The sequence below is a fragment of the Meleagris gallopavo genome, chromosome 11 (genome assembly GCF_905368555.1).
Source record: "Meleagris gallopavo chromosome 11, MGAL_WU_HG_1.1, whole genome shotgun sequence".
Lineage (NCBI taxonomy): Eukaryota > Metazoa > Chordata > Aves > Galliformes > Phasianidae > Meleagris > Meleagris gallopavo.
In genome coordinates, this window is record NC_139414.1 from 16238732 (window position 1) to 16256141 (window position 17410).

Consider the following 17410-nt stretch of genomic DNA (forward strand, 5'->3'; position numbering starts at 1 on the left):
GACACAGCCTGGAGATAGATGTTAGTTTAGATGTTACCAAAGCAGCAAACATTGCCTTACTCAGAGTTAGTAACAACACAGCACTGCCCTCCAAGATGAAGAACACTTGCTTTCCCAGCACAGAATTCACTTAGTAGCCATTTACAGGTTAATACATTACTTGTTCCCAGCTTCAGCACAAACTTGCTACATTAAACCCAACTGTTTCAAGAGAAAAACCTGCAGATTTAAGCACAGTCACACAGCGCACTCACAGCAATGCTAAACAAACCAACCAACCTCCCACAGAACAGCCCTCATTACACACCCCTCTCCTCAAGCAGATATATATTTCCTGTTCCTCAAAAAAAACAAACAAACTGCATTTCTGAAACTACTTTGAAAATAAAAACAGCAGCAAAAGTAAAAAACCTTACCTAGAAGAAGCAGCAACTGCTAACCACCAAGCAGATCCAAAAAGAAAGGCAACCGGCACACAGGTGGCACAACTTATAAACTAATTACAGCCACAGCTGGGCCCTACTGAGTCAATTAAGCAGCTTTTGCACTGCAGAAAAGGTTACCTATGTGTGGCCTTGAGTGATACACCGAGCAGTAAGGTCTCAGTGTCTGAAACCAGAACGCATGCTACACCTTGCGCACAAAGTGCTCGCACTCAGAAGTAACAGGACTACACTGCATATCACCCAATGAAATAGTTAATTAGTAGTAATCTTACATTCACCTTGATTGCGGGCAACTTCAGTGCTACAGCAGGCAGCCAGGGTGGATCAGGTTGTGAGCACATCAGAGGCTGCATCCCAGCTGGCTGTTGTTATGGAGTCATAAAGGTTGGGAGGGATCTCTGAAGATCATTGTTGCATCTTCCTTGAAACCTGCCACCATCTGAGGCAATGGGCAGCCCTAAACACTGCCCCCCAAAAAACACTATTTGCAAAAAGTTGATTTACTTGAAAAAAAAAATAGTCCATTGTGGTCAAAGCATGGGCTTACACGTTGGCCCGTGCAGCCATTGGTGTTATACAGGTTCTGAGAAGCTAAGGCCGCCCTTCAACATCAGTCTCCATGTAAAGTTAAACAGTAAGGGCCAGTCTACAACATGCAATAAAACCAGTGGCAGAGACCTCTCCTATGCAGCAAATAGCACTGCCTGGCACTGCTCAGACACTGGGAGAGTTGCACAGAGGTGCTTATATCAACTCCTCTTTAAAAATTCAAGGCCAATTTGGGCCATGTTTGCCCATTCTGTGCAGATTTCAGGCTTTATTTTCAGTTGTACACCAGCACATGAGGAGTTTTAGCAGAGCAGCACCCATAAAGACACGTGGATCTGAGGGCTCTGCCAAGCGTGACATCAAATCTTCCAAAGAGTGAGGTTAGATAAAGCACCAGATAGCAGTGAATTCTTGATTGAAATAAAACACCGAACATTTCTCCTTGGCTGGCAACAGGTGAGTTCACAGGAAATATTTCCTTATCCACAGAAGTTTCTTTTATAGCAAACGCACAGGTTTCCCTGCCTCCCAAGAAAACTCTGTCTAACAAAATGTTTAAAATGTTATCAGCTTAGAAAAAAATAACACTATTTTTAACTGATGGGAAAGGAGCCCATTGGCTCTAAAGTTTCCATCCCTGAGTCGGGCGTTCAGTGTTGTTTGGGGCCTTTGTTTGGGGTAAATCAGCCATCAAAAATCCAGCCCTGCCGCTCCTCGCATGTGCTGGGCAGGATGACGGAGGGATCCTGCAGCCCAGGCACTAATTACCTGTCCAGACACCTCAGGAGCTCCTGCGAGCAGCTGGCAGGGGAGAGACCCGGCTGGGGTTTTCCCCATCCCCTCCGCATCCCCTATGGCTGTTGTGGCCACTAAAAAAATGTATTTACAAGGATGGGAGCCACTTCATTCCCACAGGGACATGGGCAACTTCGGTGTTCCCTCCTTCCTTGACTGCTTCAATGATACATTCACATGCTGGGCGGATAATGTCCCAGTGGAGTTTTATGGATGTTAAAGGTGGGAGAAGCATGGACAAACCCAGACCCATACCAGAGCATCTCTCATAGCACAGAATCACAGAACACCCCAAGCTGGAAGGGACCCCTGCACTGTTTTTGCTGAGGACTCACATTCATCGATGGCTGAACTCCAATGGTCATCAGATGGAACATACTCAGAGGTTGGGGGAGATGAAGGCATCCCCTGAGCACTGAAAGGGGAGCATTTATTCCAGACCAGCACACAATAATGACAGTGCCCCAGAGGGCTTAGTTTCTCTTTTTTACACCCTCTCAGTAACAGTAATATAGAATTTCCTTGAAAAAAGGGCAGTGGGAAAAGCTTCCCGCTGCTCCACGAACATGATCCCCAGCACTGCAGGATGGGTCTGGGGGTCCCCGGGCACCCTGGGACAAGGAGGGGTTCCCCAAAGCAGCACCCTGGGCATTGGGCTCACTGCACTGTGGGGTCAGTGGCTGAGAGGGAGGAAAGAAAAAAAAAAAAAAAAACAGTAATAAAAAAGCAAAGTAGAAAAAATAAAAAATAATAAAAAAAAGAGCTTAAATTTTTGCAAGAGAAAACAATCCTCCTGCCTCCAGCTGTAAATAAAATAACAGCAGTGAGGTGATTTGCAACCATGTAACGGGCTTTTGTCTGCGCCTATTTCTCTCTGCCTTGAGGGTTTCTGTGTTCCCTCGCCGCAGGATCCCAATGTTTCTCCCTCCGGTACAAAGGCGGAGGGCTGCAGCCCCTCCCCCGGCTGCTCGCCCCCAATCTGCCCACGCTGCGGCTCCGGGGGGTGCAGGGCTCCGCAATTTAGGATTCCTGTTGGATTTTCAAGAGCACCGCTCTAGGACGTGCCAGGTTTAAAAACAGATTTACTTATCTTTTTAACTCTTTTTTTCCCCCCAGATTTTTCACGAAGCCCATCGGGTATTTTGCTCCCTGTAGGAAAGTTAGAGGTATTTATGAGTCTAATTAGAGGCATTTATAAGAGTGATTAGTGTGAAGCATCAGCTGCTGGTGGCTGCGTGTGTGTTCACACATGGATGCAACGCCGCAGTTGACAATTTGTTCCTGTGCCTGAAAGCTGCGAAATGCCCCGAATTCCCCCAGGCAGGCGCTGCGCACGGCTGTGCATTGTGTTGTGCTTTGTGCTGGGATGGAGCAGCACGTGGCTGAGCAAAACAAAAATTTTTTTTTAATTACTTTATTTTTGTTTTATTTTTAAGAAGAAAAAGGATATGAGTGCTGAAAGGCAGTGTTTGAGTGCTTAGAACAAAGGCTGACATGGCCTCACTTGTGCCTTGCTATTGCCCATCACACAGGTGCAACATCCTACTTCCCTCCTTTTGCTGCTTACCATCCTCAACTCCAGAGCTGTAGGTCTGCAGCACAGCAATCCCTCATCCACTCTTGTCCCATATTTGGCAGCAGCACATCACAGGTGATGCTTAGGGGACTAAACTCATCTGAAAATGAACTCGAACACAATGCTGTGTAGTGGGGCTGTGTACCCCTGAAGTCCCAGAGTGAGGGATGCTCTGGGGCCAGACATTCCACAGTCACTGAACATCCTCCAGAGCACAGTGAGCCCCAGAGTGCATGGACAAGACACTGAGCCATGCATGAGTGCTCGCAGGAACAAGGCCTCAGCACCATGCACCTTCAGCCCTGGGCACACCTGCTCGTATCCTTTCGGTCCCCAAACCCAGCGAGAGCCCCCAGGTGGCCGAGAGCTTTCTGAGGCCTCTGGACAGCTTGGGTCCCTCCATCCACGTCACCATGTAAACAGAGTGGGAGTTGAGCGCTGCTGCCTCCACACACTTAGAGAAGCTTTTAGCTGGAATGGCTTGGGGAAGGTAGGGAGAAAAGTAGGGAATATTTTAATAATAGACTTATTCTAGGAAATTGAGGTCTGTTCCCTGTCACAAAAGCTGTTTTCCCAGTGGTGTGTATAGCAGCAGGTCATGCAGTTACACTGCACTAGAACCCAGCAGCCCACACCAGCAGCGAGCAGCAGCCCTAGAACGCCCAGGACACAAAGCTCAGCCTCAGCAGATGGAAGGCCATGATCAAAACTCTCTCCTGGGGTGACACCACAGCAGTGCACACAGTGCCTGCCAGGTAGACTGCACCAGCAGGACTGTCTCATCTTTAAGGAGAATTTCTTTAGGGTATTTTTTCCACACAAGAGGGTTTTGGCCTGAAATCAAGCTTAAAAAACCTTTATCCAAATCTGTGTACACATTTTTGCAGCCTATGAAGGAAACTGCCACAATAAATTTAATTCATTCTTCATTTTAATCTTCGCTGGAGACTCTTCTCAAATGCTCTCTTTAAGCACAGTGCTCCTCCTGCCCAGGCTCCTTTCCACGTTAGCATGTCCCACAGATGCAGCTACTGCTGGAATACAGGTACCTCAGGGCTTTGACAGAAAAAGAAATAGCTCAAAGACAAATCATTGATTTCAGAGAGTGCAGCCAGCAACACTGGGGTTAATGAACAAAATGACACATCGGAGAAGTAAGAATATTGATCTCACTTTCCTTAACCAGCCAGGTAATGTGGGGCAGGCACCAAAATCATAACTAGAAACATACAGATGCCATTAAAACACACAAAACCCATCACATACATATTTTAATTTTATCTTATCAGAACTTCTGTTTGTAGAGATACAATAAATATAGATGGCACTGTTACTGTGTAAACATCTTCCTTCAAATCACTGAAATGTCAATGTAGATTTTAAAACACAGTTGTATATACTTTTTTTTTTTTTTAAGTAGAAAAAGAGCAAATAATTACAATAAGTAAAATGCACTTGAGAAAAGTCCTGAAATGAACTGAAAAAGGATGAAACCATATGAGAGAATACATCTGGAAGAATGGCATTTTTGTTTGCTTAACAATAATCAAATTTTCCTAGAAGGAAGGGAACTCCCTGTACCATCCTTCATTAGTTTCAATTAATAGTTTATTTGTCATTAGTTAATGTATGATACTACTGGGTCTTTTTACAACCAGCCAGTGCAAGTTGAGAAGAAAGTATATTAAATACCAGAAGGAAAATGAGATGATATAAAACAGCCCCTGATCCTGCTAACCCCTGCTCCTCGGAGCAATCCCCTTTCTTTCCTACTTACTGCACAGTGCAAGAGCCTCGGGATTAAGTCAGATCTTTGAACCATAATTCCATTTATTTGGAGAGGCAAATGTGCCTTTCGCTCAACTTAAACGTTTCCTTTTAAAAGAGGCTGTCAAATCTGAAAGCACATTAAATTCACGTTTAGAACAAACTTTGTTCTCCTTGCACGGTTTTCCAGGGTGGGTATGGCACAGGACACAGACGTGGTGCTGCCCGAGGCTCGGGTGCCGGATGGACACCTGCAGGAAGTCAGGGCTGGCAGTGCCTCACACTGCCCCTTCGCCACCACAGCTGCTCCTGTAGGTGAAGGAAGCAGAACAGAAGGTGACACTGTTCAAGCATTTATCATACAGCATTGGGCACACTGTCAACAACAAAAGACGTGTAACATGTAGCCTCTCTTTCACACATATTAGTGAACAACCAGTCACAAAACGTATTTTATTTGCAAGCCTGAGTTCTGAGTTTTTGGTCTATTTCTCGTTCTATTTCTAGGACAGTTTTTGTAATAGTTTGGATCCAGCTGATAGATGAGTATCACTAATTCACCCTTTCTAAAAGCAAACTAGGTTGAGTCATTTAATAATTCAACATTGGACATCTTTGAACCCAAAATTATTAGACTGCCTTATAGATCAGTAAGGCATATTTTGCCTCAGTGTAGTATGAAATATTTCATTTCCCCCAGTTTCATCTGGTTAGACACAAAAACGTCAGGACTTCTCAGCTATTTACAGTGTCCCAAATGTAAGAACTAAACTGGGTTACTCACGTTTACCTCTGTCCAACAATGGTTAGACTACATCCCTATGAAAATATAAAAGCAGTAACAGATTCCCAGCAAACTGACAAGAGCATCAGATTCTAATGATTCAAGGTATTTGTGCAGGAAGCCCATTTATTATTTTTAGATTGTCCCACTGTTTGTCCCATGGGGAAATCAAAATGCCAAATGACTTTGTCAAAAATACCAAAATGCTACAAGCAGAGCTTGTAGGGCTGGGCCTCATGCTGGCCTTGTACAACTTGGCAGGTAAGCAGCCAGTTTCAGTTCCTTCACTACCTAAACCTTTGGTAGAACTGGTTTGTGCTCAGGTCTAGCACAGGATTTGGCCAGGTCTGACTGGCCACCCATTACCTCCACCCATTAGGTACCATGGCAAAGGAAGAGCTCAGAGAGGCACCTCCTATTGAAGAGTTAAGACTCAGACAATGTCTGGCATAGGTCTCCAGGTCAGGGAAGAGAAAGCAAGTGGATCTCCTGTACTAAAGTGAAAAACTTTGTGTCTGACACTTTGCCTGTCTACATAAAGAGTACTTACAGTTTGGCCCAAGCCTGGAGTTGCTGTTTAAGTAGCCCTTGTCTATAGAAATGTTAGGAGACAGTCCAAGCACCATCACAGCCTGGCACATCACTGAAAAAGCAGTCAGTGTGACCCTGCAAGGGTATAATGGTCCTTCTGAACAGCATCAATCCAAAATTAATTTCCCTTTCTCGTGACAGTACAAACTCTAGCACAAAGGTTTGGTCTACATGAGCAGTTGTGAAACACATGCAGCAATTTTAATTCCTAGTTTGAAATGTCCTATGGGCAGTCAGGTCTGGGGCTGAGCACCAGCACAGTCACAGTTGTAAATCCACAGTTACAATTAGTAACTACTGAGGTCCAAACAGGTGCAACAAGTTACATTATAATTGACTGACATCTTGATGAACATACTTTCAAGCTGTTTCCAATGAAAGGCAACATAGAAATATGCTTATGTAAATACTCACTGAAACTTGTGGAAAAACAGGAGAAATTAAGCCAAATAATTTTTCAGTTATAATCAATTTGGCATTTGTTTTGTTTGAATTTTTTGAGGGAAGTTTCTGAATATCCCACTAGGCTCTAACAATGTTTGGAATATGCTGTCCCTCCAGCATGCCTCATACACGTATAGGTCAGCCACGCGCCTCGTGCTCAGCCTGCAGCCCATGTGATGCTTTGTTTACCCATTGCACAAGCAGATATGTGCAGCAGCCATTCCATGGCAGAACTTGCCTCGAGTCCACCACTTTGCTGTGCTGGAGTCTGCAAACACTGGGTGGCTGTGTTCCCCTCCTCCTCCCTGTTCAGCAGCGTCCACGTTTGTTGTTTGGAGTGAAACTATTCCAGATTCTGGAGAGCAGAAACACAGAGAGAGACACCGAGGGCACGAGCACATTATCAGAAAGAATTTGAGTGCTCTCAGCAGCCCAGCAGCAAATTAGAAAGTTTTGGCTCCCAAGAATGAGTTGTGTTGTTTGCTCCTGCACACTGCAGCTGCTCTTTCCCTCTCTTCCCCATCCCCCTCCATTGGGTGGTTTATTACACACAAGCCACTAATGAATGGGAGCCGCTGTTTTACAGTACACCACACTTACAGGACTTATCTCTAGGCCCACCACAGATTTGACTGATCAACAGCAGGGCACCACCATCATAATTCTTCCTAGAAACAGGAGGATAAAAAGGGGTTTGTTGGAGGTTGGCTGTGTCTGCAGAGAATCCTGCCTGCGGGGCCTGCTGATGCCATCGCTCGCTGCTATGGTCTCTAGCCTAATAAGGTACAGAAACAAAGATTGTTCACTTGTTCAAGAACACTAAAGCACCCGAGTGACGGAGAGTGGAGGCAGCGGGGCACACATCCAAGTGGGATTAAGGCCACAAGTGCAACTTCGCAGGGCTGGCTGGGTGGCAGGGGGATATCTGCCTCTGAAAAAAAAAACCCAGTTCAAACATAATTTATAATGTGTCACTCAGTCAGAGGTGGCTGTCATTAAGAGTTAAACGTTGCACTGTGTTCAACTCATTCCGATAAGAATTCCCTAAGCTGCTTATATGTTATCATAACTCATGAGGAACTGGAGCAAGAGCAGGGAGGGGGGAAGCTTTGGGGGCAGGATGAGACCCAGCTGGGATGCAGGGACAGGGGAGCAGCACTGGATGGCCACCATTTTGGTGTGAGGTGCCAGATGCTGTGGGGCAATGCTGAACAGCCACCATTTATGTGTGGTATGCCCATACACTGCAGAAGCACTGCCATACACCCACAATTTTGCTGCTGTGTGCCCACAGGTTGAAGGGCAGCACAGGACAGACACCATTTTGGTTTGATGTGGAGTGCCACATGCTGCAGGGCAGTGCTGAATAGCCACCATTTTGGTGTGGAGTGCCCACACACTGCGGGACAGTGCAGGACAGATGCCATTTTGGTGTGGAGCGCCACACACTGCAGGGCAGTGCTGGTGAGGCATCATTTTGTTGTGGAGTGTCCTTACGCTGCAGAGCAGTGCAGGATGGACACCATTTTGATGTGGTACGGTGTGCCACACGCTGTGGGGCAGTACCAGATGGACGCCATTTTGGTGTGATGTGGAGCAGTGTGCCCACACACCACCAAGCCCAGTGTAGCACACAAGGTGCAGGCCCTGCTTCTGGGAATGCTGTGGAACCTCAGCTGTGGAACAAGGGAAATTCACCACAGTTGGGCAGCTTAGCTGCTGATAGCGAAGAAGGAAGATATGTTGTAGCCAAGTAGGAAGCCCTTCAGTTAATATCGCTTACTGGAGATGGGCCCCAATGGCAGAGCAGGCAAGCAGTGCTGGTGGGCAGCACTCAGTGCTGCTGGCTGTCCTGGCAGCACTGAAGTTTTTTTCTCTGGCCTAGGGAAATCCAGCAGTAGGCTTCCACTGACGGCCCAATCCCACTAAACTTCAGAGGCCTGGTAGAGAAACTTTCCCCAACAGTTTTTCTGCTGCCTTGCCTTAGGTGTTGAAGGAAATCCTGTGTGGAAAAAGGACAATAGCCACACGGGATTGTCCATTGTCATAGCTCCTTCCATAGCAGCTCACTGACCTAGCACAACATCCAACCCAATTCCCCGCTGGGAGAGGCTCTCTGGCACAACCTGTGCAGAAAGGCCGTTTGTTTATCTGCTAGCTGCGGCTGCCGGATCGCGTTACACCTGCTGGGGCTGCCGGTAACGTGGGAGGTGGATGTTAGCTTGGCACTGTTGCTTTTATAAAGCCTTTAATGTAACAGGCTCTGGCTGTGTTCAGGTGCTCACCCATCAAGTCAAGGCTTAGGGAAGCTTGTGCTGAGACATCCCAGGCTCCCATTTCCTTGTCACTCAACTCAACAACTGCAGTCTGGCTGCGGTAGGTATAGGAGAAATATTTCCTCCACATCTCATACTGAAACAGCCACCCCCATCTTCACAGCCATGGATTTCAGCCTCCCTTGGCCTTTCCAATTGCTTGTTGTGATGACATCTTACACTGAGGTCCTGCAGCGTAACTGGCTCTCTGTGCTCAGCCAGGCACCAGAAGATGAGCTACGATCGTGAGGGTACAGTAAGTCACGAAGGACACACCACTCTCCGGCAGCCCAAGATGGGAGCATGGTAGTGTCAATGATGAGAGGTCTTCAGCCAAGCTTGGTTCCCCAGCCTGCCCCTCTATGGCTTTCAGGTTTGCTCTTGTTGAGGGAAGAGGAAGCCCTAAACAACTTCCTTGCTTCCCAGAGGCATCTTGCTATGTTATTTCTGCCAGGTCTGGCAGGAGACCAATATCTCCAATTTGTGTGTAACCATTCAGAACCACTCCAAGAGGTATCGAGTTTTCTGGGTACTGCAAGGCAAACATATTACCAGCTCCAGTTGTCCTCTGACAGGCATGAGCCTGGATGGGTTAATCACAGCCAGCTCTTTGCTGGCTACCACACAGTGGTAACTGCTTTGCTGCTGCTGCTTCGTGGATGCCACACTACAGGTGTGGAGTCCAAAGGATCTGCACCTTGCATATGCAAGTATGGCCTCAGGTCAGCTTGCACTTACAGAGAGGTTCCTGCACCTCTGGCTGAGGTGTTACAGGCTATCTGGCAGCTGATATCTCAGAAAGCAGGCAGCGTGCTGCAGCTGTCCCTTTCCATGTTGAGCAAAATGAGATCAAACCACATGCTCCCATTCCTCCCATGCAGCCTAGCACTGTATGGAGCACAAGCACACATGGGAGATGAACTTACTATACATATAATGGCAAAGATTTCTTCTAATAAGTTTCTCCTTCTGAAGTCACTCAGGCTTCATAGAATCTTGCCTGAAAAAGTAAAAGACAAGTTATAAGTCAAAATGGAACTCACTCATTTATCTTCCCCATCTGTATGGAATGCAATCAGACAGAATAAATAAATACTGAAAAATGCATTTGTTTTAAATGTCTGCGAACAAAGGGTTTGACAAGCAGTATGTAATACTGTTTTTAAAACACGATTTTAACCACCTGATACATTCAATTAAATATAGAATGCTACGCAAGTTGTATTTGCTTTCTGGAAGAGCAGCTCTGAAAGAAATTGGAAGTGTGGAAAACATTCTGAAAATAACTGCTTTAAACAGGGAATGAGATCTCCTTGAAGGGCTGCAACAGGACTGACTTTAGAGTATTACTTGTAAAGGCCACAAGTGTCTTATTTTTCCTCGCACGACAGAGCCACTTTGAGAAGGACAGACTGACAGCTTGGTCTGTGCTCCAAGAAACAGCAAAAAAAAACCCTCTTCTTGGTGTCCCTTTCTCCAATATTCAATGAAACTCCTACTGCGGTAAATAGTCTTTAAACAAATAAACAAACAACACAGAAAACAGCGATAACTGATGGAAGAAAACAGAGGCTGTTTTCCAGGCAGTGACACTGCCACTTTAACAGTTTCCCACTGTACTTCAGTTTAGCTGCCAGAGAAGCCTTGTTCAGCCTATTTGGGGGCCCCATGAAATGCTGCAAGCGTTACTGAAATGAGCACTTGTCTTTTGTTGTGCTGCATGCTAGCACCATACAGTGCTGAGCTGATAAATCCACTTTTTCTAGCACAAGCATTTTTCAAACAAAACTGCCATGAGACTGATGAGTAATGCCAGCTTGCCAAAAAAAAAAAAAAAAAGAAACAAAAAAAAAGAAACCACACCAGCACTGCTGACAATGACAGCTGTTAAATTCACATATTCACAAAATGAGATGGGTTACATAACTGGAAACTACACGAGAAACTAAACAGCAAGAGGAACTGCTAAGCAGGGCGCAACTCGGGATCAGGAAGGAGCACATCACACGTCCCTGTATGCTCTGCCCACCAGTGATTGCAGACAGCAAAACTTTCAGGCATACAGAAGTACTTTGTGAAATCATTATTATTTTATGGACATAGTGCTGAGCCATAGAGAAGGTCTGTAACACACACAAGGCAGAGCAGGAAGGCAGAACATCATTCTGTCACCAGATCACCTGCCTTTATTTCAGCTAATCTCAAGCAAAATTGTACAAAACCAAAACAATCCGCGCTTCCATTTTATTTGCTCATGGCCAACTTCATTGCCATTATGTAGTAAGAGATACTTTAATTTAGATTATAAATAAAGCATTTGACCTGGTGGAAATTTAGCACTTACAAGTTTTTGTTATAAGAAGGAAGTGTGTTCGTGTGGCTATTCTTCAACTGAGAACTAAACATGAAATGAGCAACTAAACACTAAGTTCTTCATGCTTTACCACATTACCTGTAATAAATGAGGCTAATGCAAAAGATGTGCAGACAACTCAGGAGAAAGAAATTAAATGCTGGAATATTTTCAGAACGATGTCCCCTAAACCACTGTGTAGGTACAGTCTGCTGTGTGGGAGAGTAGTGAAAGCAGAAGCAAAATATTACATGTGCATTAAGCCACAAGCTGAAATAGCTGCAAACAATGGCTAAGTCTGTTTGCTCTTGGAAGCCTTAATGTAAGGAAACATCCTTATAAAAGATGAGACAATAGTAGGTCTATAAGTGACAATCCCGTAGGCATGAAGGATTAAGAACTTCCTATAGCTCCTAAAGTATCAACCTACATTGTAACCCTTCCAAAAAGGCTGCCCTAAGTGCTTTCTCTGACTTAGTCTGCTCAGAATAGGGAAAAGCATCAGAATTAGTTTGACTTTTCCTCTGCACGCCAGCCATGCACACACTTAAAGCAGAGAGGAGAGCTGAAGAAAAAGAGAAGGAAGTGCAGCACTTATTCGGCATCTCCTGGCAGCACACCTGTCAGCCCAGCTGCCCACTTGCCCTCACTGCTTCCTCTGGTGAGTGCAGAGCTTCTCCAGCCCTGTTCTGTGCTGAGTAGCGCTTCCCACTCAGCAGCACTGGAAATGTAGTTTTCAGACAAAAACAAACACCAGCTAGGCTCACGCTTCAGTGTTAATTTGTAGCTTTTATTTTCTTCATTTTGTTTTGAAGTGCTTTTTTGTTGTGTTGTTTTGTTTTTCTTTTGCTTGCTTGCTTGCCTGAGTGAGAAAGCACGCTCATTTGTTGCACACGTAATTCATCTGAAAATATTTTCTGCTGCCTGATGGACCACAGGCTGAGACACAGTCCTGCAAAACAGACATCCTCAGACCTTTCAGGCCGGCAGATCACTCTCAGCTGTCAGACTTGAGTGCGGGCTGCCACACACTCTTCTCATCAAAATTTTAATTGAAGACCATGAGCGTTATTATTTAATACAGTTCCACAGACCACCTGCAGCAAACTCACCAAGGCCCCATGGATTAGCAGTGATCCATATGATAGAGGCTGGGAACCACCAGCTCAGCGCCCTTGCTGATTCCGACTGCTCGTCCCTAACGCTGTGTTAAGCCCATTCATGTATATCATTCTGTTCAAATGAAAGCAGCCTGCACTTCAGAAGGTATTTCATGGAATCAAATGATTGGGAGTGAGAACTTACCAGATCTGGAGGGGCCAAAGAAGATGAGCAATCCCACTGCAGTAACCACCAACACACACCATGTCCCAGCTGTATGAGATGAACAATTAAAAAAAAAGGCAAAGAGTTACAAAAGATGCAAACCCAGGGGCCTCTTTCAGGTGGCATTTGTAGACCTGCAGTTGATTATAAATTGGACAGGATCTACAGCGTTCAACTCAAAAGAATTTGCAGCAAGTAAAAGGTCTTGAGATCCCCTTGCTACTCCCTCTGCTAATGATTCCTCCTCCCAAGTCTTTTGAGAAAGTTTGCGGTAATTTTTACAAAGTTCCAGTGCAATGGTTGGATTCTCTGCTTTAGATGGTTGGATCATCCACCCTGCTTGTCAGGTGGAAATGTATGCTCAGTTTACAAAGGAAATATGAATATTTAAATAAATAAATAAATAAAGCTGCTAAAAATTCTGCAGTTGCTTTTGAAACCACTGAGGATTCACCTTGCAGCTGCTCATAATTCCTATTTTTAAATGCTTTTTCTGAAAACCAAGCAAATACGCTGATGCTGATTCTCATCAAGGACTGTGAGCTCTGCCTTGCCAAGCTTAGTCATAGAGGGCACTCCCCTGAACTAACATGCTTGCTAATGCAAATAAATTGGTTTTAGTACAGTTCTATAAAAAATCAACAGCAACAAATTATGCGCAGTAGTGAGGATGGAATTTGAGTGTTGCCACTGATAGTGCATGTGTAAGTCTGGGCCTCATATTATTTAGGGCACAATTCTGCCCCTCTTATTAGTACCAATTCATCTCCTGCTCTTCAGATAACCCCCACAGGCAGATTATGGCAGCCCTAAGAGGCAGAACCTCAGCCAACAGGCGGCCCTGGTTCTGGGCTTTGTGCAGAGCCAGGCTTTGTCCCAGTCCAAGCAAGAGGCTCTTGCTGTTGCAGCGGATGGCACTGCCTGGCGATGCTGTTTAGCATGGGGAGCACAAAAAGTCTTTGGGCAGGATTCCTACTGGGATAAGTTTGTATAATTTTTCCAAGACTGGGAACAAACATTAATGCAATTTTCTTCCTTCAGAGCAGTTTTAAAGTCACTCATAGTGTGAGAGCATTTTCCTCCTTGGAGACTGGACTTTGCTCCTCTGTGCAGTTCCACTTACTCACCTGGTGACTGTGATTGTGAGCACGGTGTGCAGAGCTGGGGGCTTGCAGGGGTGGTAATCAACCAGGACAGCAAATCCCCTTGCTCAGAGGACAAGTTTATAGATTTGTTCTAACAAAATCAGACCTCTGCAGCAGCCTACCCTCATCCCCATCCCAATGGTTTGTTGCTTAAAATCTTACAGGAAAAATGTAATTTTCTCTATTCTCTTCTAGTAAGATGAAAATTTTCTTCTGCAAAAACATGTATACCCAAAGCTGTGGCTTGTCCATTTGAATTACAGATCAGCAAAGGAAGCCTGCGAAAGTCTCCTACTTTCATTCCATTCTGAGTGTGACTTGATTTCCCAGCTTAAAAATAAATTTACACCAATTAAGAGCTCCTTCAATCTAGAAAGAACACATACATTAGAAATATTCCTCCCTAAAGCAAACATATTGCTTTAATAAGCTATCTCTTGGGTTTTAGGATATTAAAGCAAAAGCGTGCTTACCAGGGGCTTGTGTCACCACGTCTGCCACTTTGGTTTATAAGTCAAAAATCACAATATGAGTTTGGTTTCAAATACATAAAGTGCTCATTTTTCCTGCGTTCATGCTCAATTTGATATTGTTGGGGAGAAAAAAAGGGTCCTTGACAGAATGGTTTATTTGACGAATGGTTAATGCTAATACAAACCTTCCACTAACGAGGATGTTTAAAATTGTTTTTTAATATGCCTTTAATGACCTCAGCTCCTCATACCTACCTCCTCGCTTCCAAAACTGTTTGCACTGTCCCCAATAACACTCAGCGGAAAGCTGTCGCTCCTGCCTAAATCCTTACTTAGGTTGGATGCTATGCCTCCGTTAGACAGGGTCACGAGGTCACGATCGATTTTGGAGGCCACCTGGAGAGCCCAGGCCGTGAACTGACTCAAAAAATTTATATCAGAGCGGGAGCGGCCCACCTCCCAGGGCTGAGCCCGCGCTAAGGCCCGGCCGCGGGACGGAGCCTGCAGCCCCGGCGCGGGGAGAGGCCAGAGTTGTTGACCCCGCGCGCTGACCCCTTCAAACTTCAGGAGAATTTTTCTGGCAGTTACCACGGTGACTGGGCACTCCAAGCTTATCCTTCTTACCACAGGGAAAAAAAAAAAAAAATTAAGAGGGAAAAAAAAAAACCACTAAAACCTACCTCGTAGAGATGTCTATCAAGAAGCAAACATGTAAATGTTTTAATTGTTTGCTTCTCTCCTCGGGCTGCTCTGGTTCCAGCTACAGCATCTGAAGCTGCCGGCAAGAAATCAGTTTGTCTGAAAACATTTCGGGTTCTGAAAAAGCAACGTTCAATGGATTTAGCACTTCTAAAATCTGCCTGTGGTCACGAGTGGCACGCTAAGGGGCTTATTGTGAAATCATTTTTATTTTTTCTTTCTATATATGTCCCCAAATTATTGCCATTTTTTATCGAATTCAAACTGAGGAAAGGCTCAGGAAGGGATTCCAGCTGCCTTCAGCTTTTCTCCAGTTAAGAACTAACAGCCTGACGACAGCACTGAGCATGCAGCAATATGCTGTTGTGGTCTCTTCAGAAGAGGCTGCGTAACCCACTTAATGCACCATGAAATATTATTTAACAAGTGCAAAAGAAAAAAAAAAGTTGTCAGACACCGTTACTGTTGTTTTTTTCAGGTACTTTGAACATGACCCATTTCTCACTTACAAAATGTCCCAGGTAAGCAAGTTCCCATGATGCTGACAGAAATGCACCAAGGGGTCAGGAAGTGCACTGAGTAAACAAGAAAACAAAGTGCACTCTCTATTCCTAAAACATTAGGGGAAAACTGCTGCTGCTTAATTTCCAAGCAATCCTGTACAATAGATGAAGATTTTATACAAATTTTTCGAGTGTTCCTACACTTAAAGAGCACTTTCTGAAAGGGAGCGCAGACCAGCACGCAGTGTTAGTGGGGAAAAACCTGCTTAGGGCTTCCGATGGCCAACCCATCCCCAGCATCCCCAGGCTGCTGTGGGCTGCCTGCTTCTGGACTACAGCTGAACAGGGGTTTAATGGTTGAAAGTTTCACGTCATCTGGCCTCACACGCAGTCTCGGAGTATCTCTGTTTGCAGAGTTGAATAGAAATATTCAGATGTGTTCAGCCTATGCTCAGCGCTGAGCTGGCCAAGAGGGCTGCAGAGGTGGCTCTGGCACAACACGGTGCCTCAGCTCCTGTGGGTGGAAAATAACGCAGGTTTGTGTGTGAGAAGCAAACTGCACACATCTGCTGTTTTGTCACAGATTCATTTTTCATTTCCACTAGAAGGAAGAGAACAAGGAAGGCCAGCATGTGTGCACCAACCAACATTTAAAAATAAAAGTGAATATGGAAACTGCAAAAGACCTTTCCTCCACTCAGAACTGGTTAAACTGTTCTGAAACATCATATGCCTCAATGCCAAATAGATACATAGACATGTGGTAATATCATTCAGCAGTTTTGAAGTAACCGTGAAAACAATTTAAATTAAAAACACTTAGAGATTGTTTTCCTATTATTAGACAAAGGCTAAGCCTCTCCTTAAGAGATGATTTTTTTCATTTGTGCTTTTATTGTGGCTAAACAAGGTGGTTTCATGTTTTCCCCTTTTTTTTCCGCATGAAATAATCTAAGTTGAAACAATCAGGTGGCTGATTAATAGGCCAGTGGGAAGAACAGAAGTGTCTGTTACATTTTATTTTTTGCACTCTTTTTCAACAGCCCTGTATATACAAGCATGTGCTTTTCAATTAGATAGCATGATTTATGAAGTCATGCTCAGGGCTCGCCAGGTTGTTGACTCAGATTAGAGCTATGATGCCAGCTCACTCCCTGGTGACAAACACTGACTGTCCTTCCCGCAGCCAGGCACCCCTGGCAGCCTTATTAAAAGACCTTGTGGTTGGCAGAGTGCTGAGCAGGAAATGAGGTCCCCTCCGGTTCGGGACGGAGATGACTGGAGTTACAGAAAGCTGGAAAGCAAAACCAGGACCTCCTGAGTCATAGCCTTCCAGCTCCCAGGACCCCACAGTTCCTGGCACACCTGCACCCCCTGCGCACCCCCTCTCTCTCCAGGAGCCCCCTGGGAGCTTTGGGTCCGGCTGAGACCAGACAGCAACTCCACGTGGGAGAGAAGAAATGAGGGCACAGCTGCCCCTGTTGTCCCCCCATGTCCCAGCCTGGCCTCAAAGCTCAGCACCCTCCACAGGGACACTTCCCTGCTTGGTCCCAGCTGGAAGGTTTTGGCACATCTTGGGGTATTTTGCTAGCTGTGTTTCAGCAAGGCATTTATCTCTGCCTGTGGCTTGGGGATCTTTTGTGT

The 17410-nt window shown here is 45.3% G+C and overlaps 1 long non-coding RNA gene across 29 annotated transcripts in view; it reads right to left on the reverse strand.

The window, feature by feature from the left end:
* Positions 1-5300: 5300 nt before the first annotated feature.
* Positions 5301-17410, reverse strand: part of LOC146543647 (uncharacterized) — a 250158-nt gene continuing 238048 nt past the window's right edge. For 25 of the 29 annotated variants that reach the window (XR_014885527.1, XR_014885510.1, XR_014885524.1 and 22 more), the window contains 4 exons: positions 15245-15380; positions 12926-12994; positions 10194-10267; positions 5438-7307 (listed from right to left, as the gene is read on the reverse strand). This is a non-coding gene — a long non-coding RNA (uncharacterized LOC146543647). Of the gene's footprint in view, positions 7621-10193; positions 10268-12925; positions 12995-15244; positions 15381-17410 lie in introns of all 29 variants that reach the window. The other 4 variants (XR_014885521.1, XR_014885520.1, XR_014885518.1 and 1 more) reach the window with 4 other exon arrangements.